Raw genomic sequence first — 6,789 nt, forward strand, 5'->3', positions numbered from 1 at the left:
TGTGTTTTTTCTTTCAGCATTTCAGAATTTAAAGTCTCTAATTATCTCAAGCTGATTTTGCAAAGGGTAAAAGGTATGAATTTAATCTAATTCTTCTGTAGGTAGAAACCTAGCTTTACTGGCATCATCTCTTCAATAAGATATCACCCCCCTTACACACACACACACACACACACACACACACACACACACATGCACTCTGCATGTTTTTCCCTCCTTTGTCAAATATTAGGTTCCCCTGGCTTTGTGACTCTCTAATTTTGCATCTTCATGTCTGTTCGATGTCCTGATACAGGCAGCTCTGTTCTTCTAAGGATTGCTTTGGGTGTTCATGGTTTTTTGTGGTTCCATGTGAATTCTCAGTGTTTTGTTTTTAGATCTATGAAGAATGTTGTCAGAGCCAGACATGGTAATGTAAGCATTTAGTCCCAGCACTTGGGAAGCAGACTTAGATCTCTTTGAGTCTTTCTTCGAGGCCAGGCTGATCTACAGTAAGTTCCAGGATAGCCAGGGCTATGTAAAGAGACCCTGTCTCAAAACAAACAAGCAAACAAAGGATGTTGTCAGGGTCTTGGTGAGTGTTGCATTGAATATCCGCAGAGGTCTCTGCAGCCTCCATGGCCAGGAGCGACAGTCCTCGGGAGGTAGAAGGGCCGTCTGGTTCAACAAAACTAAATAGCCAGTGTTGGTTCAAACTTCTGAACTCTGACCCCAAGTAGTTTATTTTAGGTATATTTAAGCACTGCACAGTTTGGTGAAAACTTTTCTGGTGACAACTTGTCTGTGTGTACAACGGAGGATACACAAATCTCATCAAGGGAGGCACAAAGGAAGTTAAATAAAGATCGGACATGACCACACCAAACTCTTTCTAATGTATGTGTGACACCTTTCAAAAGATGGGATCTATAGATTGACTGGAAAAGAAAAACATGGTAAGGGGTTGGGGGAAGATTCAGTGTGGTCTGGACCACACAGACAGTGCAAAGGTCTCCAGGCTGTTAACTACGTCTGCTCCCAGCCTTCTGGTCGGATAACAGGTTACACGTCCCTTCCTTTGAAGGGACAATGCTGTGCATTTGACATTCCAGGTTCCCCTCGTGCTTATCTGCAAGCATAGGACCTCTGAGCCTCCGACAGCTATGGAGATTAATTTTGGTAGTAGAACCATTTTAATGACATCAACTGCCAGTCCAGAAACCTGGATGTTTTTTGCATTATCTAACCATCTTCATTGCTTTCATTTCCCCCCCTTTTTTTTTCTTTTTCAACAAGGTCTCATAATGAAGTCCTCTCTGTCCTAGAACTCACTGTGTAGACCAGGCTGTCCTTGAACTCACAGAGATCTGTCTACTTCTGAATGCTAGGATTAAAAGCCTGTGCCACCATGCCCTGCTTTGGCTTCCTTTTCTGATGTGCTGGAGTTTCAGTGTGTGTGTGTGTGTGTGTGTGTGTGTGTGTGTGTGTGTGTGTGTGTAAGCACACATGTCAGAAGACACCATGGGAAGTTGGTTCTCCTCTTCCACCCTGTGAGTCCCAGGGATTGACCTCAAGTCATTAGGCGAGTACCCACCAAGTGATCCCACACCGTTCCGTGCTTCCTTTGGTCTCTGAGGCCAAAGGCTTAAATGCCCTCGGGGGCCTCAAAACACCCAAGGCTGCCACAGCCTCTCTGCTCTCATCCGCCTTTGATTTGTTGTAAGGATTCTGACTTAGTGTGCTGTGGTGGATACAGCACAGATCCATGGGGGTTGGGGGTGGGAGTCTGGTGTCTCTTAGATAAAATTGACATAGCAAATGCCTGTGTGAGACACAGGTGACCTCAGGTGACAGACGACATGGCGCCTCTGCACAGTTTCCCATGCACAGCTGCTGCTCAGCTCTACGGTGAGGAGTATCTTAAGCAAGAATGTTCCAGAAACAATCAAACCAACAGGCTTCTTCTTGATCCTTTCTTATTCTTCCCTTAGTTTCTCTACCTTCTCCCTCTGCAGTCCCCAGGTGTCCCATCTTTCTTCCTTGCCACTCCAAGTGTCACTCAGTACCTTCCTTCAAGGATGTGTCCCCAGGTACAGTTCAGCTTCCTGCACCAGGCAGGCAGTCCAGGGCCCCTCTAGGCTGGATTTCAGGATACCTAGATCGGTCACTCCTGTGTCTAAGAGAACAGAGGAATGCATGCTACCCCGAATCTGAGTCCTTGCCCTAAAAAGTGGGTCCTGGACCATTCTTAAGTGTCCTGAGTACCAGGACTTAAGTGTCCTGAGTACCAGGCTTTGAGATGGCCTCAGTCATCTCTTTTATTTATTTATACACCTTGAGTGAAAGCAGGGGGAGAGATGGAGAGAAGGGGATAGTGCTAAAGATAGAAAGAGACACATCTCTTCCCTGGTTCCAACTCTGAGCCTTTCTCAGCAGGGAGAGTAGATAGGTTGGTTATACCTGGTCATATCCCCTGGCCACAGAGACCCAGGGAGAGGCGGGGAGCAGCAGGCAGCTTAGGTCTTCTTTAGGTGTTCTGCCCAGTAGCTTCGTCTCCATCCCATCTCAACATGATCTGAGGGAGGCTCATCACACAAGACACCCTTGGCCCTGACCAAGGTTTGAGGTATCAGTGGGCATCCATCCTGTTCAGGCCTGCTCCCCGCCTAGCCCTTTCTTTTGGGTCTTCAGAGAGGAGTATAGGAGGGTCACAGCACTGGCACCCATCATGGCTTTCCTAACAGGTATGTGCCAAAGGCTGGGGCTACAGGCCTCACCCACAGTCCTCTGACATCTTCTACCTGGATTTGAGAGCAAAAGAGAGTTTCTCCTCTTGTCTAAGAGCTGGCCCTGTATTTCAAGCCTGCAGAGCAGGCAGTTGGAGCACTTTCCTCCCCCATTGCTGGTCCCAGGGAAGGAAGCCCAGCAGACAGAGGGCCAGAGAGGGTTCCAGCCAGCCTGTGGTGCCCAAGGCTCCGCCCACGCCTTCCCCAGCCTGTAAACCAATCCATCCGTTTCTCTCCCAGCTTAAACTACTTTGAGCTGGATTTTTTTCACTCTTAAGGAAGAATCCCTGGATAATGGAGCAGACAGACACAGAAGAGAAGATTCGAGGCCAGCGCTCTCCCACAGAGACACATCTTCCAGCCCAAGACAATATTAGGGACTTAGGATTCTTCATATTCATATTATTTTTAGTTTATATGTTATTTTTATTTCTGCAGGGTTGGGGATTAGACCTAGGGCTGTGTGTGTGCCACAGTACAGAAAAAACAGGTTTGTTGTTATTGTTTTTTTTTTTTTTTTTTTTTGACAGGGTCTCATGCATCTCAGGCTGGCCTTGAACTCACCATGTTTGGAGTGCTGAGATCATATGCAAGGTGACTGCATCTGGTTTATGCAGTGTTGAGGATCAAACCCTCAAGCTTCGATCATGTTGGGCAAGCATTCTACCAACTGAGCTACACCCCCAGAAACAGAAATACAGAATTCTAATTCTGTCTTAGAAGACTAATGATACAGGAGGCCCAAAGCAGGGCGCTGTCCCCACCAGGAGGAGGAGGTGTTGGGCGTGTCCTGAAAATCCCTGCCAGGAGAAAGGACCAGGGTAGAAGATAGACTTTTCAAGGCAGGCAGACAGAAGCAGCACGTCTCAGATGGGAGACCCGTAAGGTCCCAGGTTTGCAGCTTGGGCTACCGATACAAAGAGAAGACAGACAAACAGCCTTGAAGGCTGTCCTATCCTCTCAGACTGGGCTTCCCCATAGACTTGGAGAATCAAGGTATAGGGGATGGGTATAGGGTTTTTCCAGAGCAAAAACCATATCCAAGAGTGGACAGAAATTACTTTTGCCCTAAACAAAGCTAGAGCTGTGAATGGGATTCAGACCATTATCGGGCCTGACAAGAAGGGTCATTGCCCATCCAGGCAAGCCAGATGGCTTTGCACTGACTCTCTGGAACTCATGGAACAGTGGAAGGAGAGAACTGACCCCAAAAAGCTGTACTCTGATCTCTGCAAATGCAAATAACAACAACAAAAACAACCAATAACAACAATAATAAGAACAACAACAATCATATCAGAAAACCCAGGCCTGAGAACTTGAACACATCACAGTGTGGAGGATCAATGTTACACACCCTGGGCTCCATGGAGAGGAGGACACTTAACACTGAGTTGGATGGTCCCACTGTCCTGTTATCTGACCACCTGTGTCAAAAGACTGACACGCAGAGAACTCCCTACTGTGCCCAGGGCTCCAGCTCAGATCAGGCCCTACTGCTTGAGTCTGTCTGCTTAAGCTGATGGGTCTCTCTGTTGCTGCCATCTGTCCTGTCTTGTCTCATACCTGCAGTCTGATCCTCTGCAGTTCAACCTGACTCTGAGGTGGACCCTCTGACAGTTCTGTGTGCCCCCAGCATCCCTCTAGCTAGGCTCCTTTATATCTTCTTTTTGGGACTGAAAGATGGGTCAGCTGTCAGGAGGACTGGTTGAATCTATCTTGACATTGTGCAGAGATACAGATGTGTTTGTTACTGTTTATGGTGTGGCTTGCTTACACCAGGTGTCCAGCCAGTATAGCTGCTGTGTGAATGCTGGGGAATGCTGGGAAATGCTGGGGAATTCTGGGAAATGCTGGGGGATTCTGGGAAATGCTGGGGAATTCTGGGAAATGCTGGGGGATTCTGGGAAATGCTGGGGAATTCTGGGAAATGCTGGGGGATTCTGGGGAATGCATGCGTGCATGATCTGCACACCAACACACCATTCATTCACTCCTTCATTTTATCCACACCATGGTTAACTTCCATTCAGTTCAGGCACAGTGGCAGACACTGGGTCCCTGGCTATGATGAAGCTGACCAGGTCCTCCCTTCTTATGCCACACTGTGACATGTCTCTCCATTTAGGGTCAAGGGCCCACTGTTCCTTGCTACACACCCTGCCTAGTGTGCCTTGAACACTCAGAAAGTGAGTCAGGCCTACAGGCCGGACCACCATGCTGCCCTGCCCACGCACATTTCCTTCCCGTGGGCTTGCTTAGTATCGACCAGCTCATGCTGGTCTGCTGGCGCTCTGCCCACACAACCCTTCTTTGGCTCCTGCCGACAGCGATTTCCTTTCAAACCTTCTCCTAGGTCCACGAGGGAGGATCGGCTTTGCCTGTGACATACTGAGAGCAAAGATGTGGGGCCCCGGTTGTTCTCAGTCTGTTGAGGAGACAGCGCCTTGTAAGATTCCAAACATGAAAGATCTGAGTTCAAATCCTAGCTCCACTACTTAGCAGTGAATGCCACGGGGTCATGTCACCATTATGAACTTTGGTCTTCTTCTCTGTGAATTGGGATAGTTAACTCTGCTTTCCAGAAAGGAAGCACAAAGCTAGGACTTTGTATGAAATCCCAAGAACTTAGGATGGGGAACAGCAGGACTCTGGGCACTTCTGCTGGGGACAGTAAGAATTAGGAAAGACTTCCACTGAGCCAGGGCACAGAGTTCAGTAAATGTCATAAGCTTATTTTTTTGTGGTCCCACAGGTACTTGCTAAATGCATACTGTGTGCCAGGCACTGTGCTTAGTACTGGGACAAAGCTCATAGCAAGACAAAGAAGGAAATGTCCCAGGATTCCCAGTCTGCAGGAGACAGGCAAGGTCCCAGGCACCCACAGCCCTGAACACTAGGGAAACAAAACTGTGTGCAGCCAGGTAGAGGGAGCTCCTCAGGAGATACCACGCCTCAGCTGGGGGCCAGTCAGATGGGAGCTGCTGCCGCGTAGGTAGGTCATTCATCCCCAGAGCCTGGCTTCACGCCCTCCCTCTCACCCCCAGCAAGCTCCCGCAGCTGAAGCTGCCTTTCAGGCTTCGACAGTTACCATGGTCTAACTCCCTGGCATTCTCAGATTCAACAGGACCTACTTGGAAAGACCGAGGCCCTATCTACTCTCCTTTCAATATTTTATCTATTCTTCCCCCAACCCCCACTGTGGACAAGCATGTCACTGCATGCCTGTTGAGGTCAGAGGACAACTATCCGGAGTCAGCTCTGTCCCAACTGGTTTCTGGGCATCGAACTCAGATCTTTAGGTTTTTGCTGCAGTATTTTCTGCAGGCTCTTTTCTGTCTTTGGTTTTTGAGACAGGGTTTCCTATAGTCCAGGCTGGCCTCAAACCCACTGTTAAGCTGGCATCGAACTCCTGATTTTCCTGGCTAGGACTGAAGCCCTCTGAAAGGTCAGTGCCTTCGGAGAGCGCTCTTAACCGTAGAACTGGCTTGTGGAAGCAGGTTCTGACCCAGCCTGGCCACAGTGGCACAGACCACCTCCTCCACCAGATCTGTTAAGGGAGGTACAACTTCTCCCCAAGCCTTAAATGTAGCTCATGTATCTTTGCCTAGCTAGGCTGTTTCTCCTTTGTACCATTGGCCCCCAGGGAGCAGGAGCCGCTGTGTGAAACCCAGACCTGAGGAGCATAGGCTAACATCCTGGAGCCACCCCTGGCCCCAGGCCCCAGCTGCAGAGAGCAGCTTCCTGAAACAGCTACCGGAAAAGGCTCAGCCCACTCCTGGTACATTCCAGATCCTGGGTGGTCTAGTGTCAGGGACCCAGAGGCCAGAGGATCAGGGTTCAGATTGCCACCAATTTCCTGAGAGTTTTTTCCCCCCTAGGGCTCCAGGCAAACCCACCAGTTGAACAGAAAAATAACAGACACCACATTTAAAACCAGATGTCAGAATCTCTCCTGAGCCATTCAGAGAGACAGAAGGCGCCAGCTCATCTCTTCCCCTTCCTCCCTCCTTGCTGCAGATGG

Source organism: Grammomys surdaster, unplaced genomic scaffold (genome assembly GCF_004785775.1).
Source record: "Grammomys surdaster isolate TR1022 unplaced genomic scaffold, NIH_TR_1.0 126185, whole genome shotgun sequence".
NCBI lineage: Eukaryota > Metazoa > Chordata > Mammalia > Rodentia > Muridae > Grammomys > Grammomys surdaster.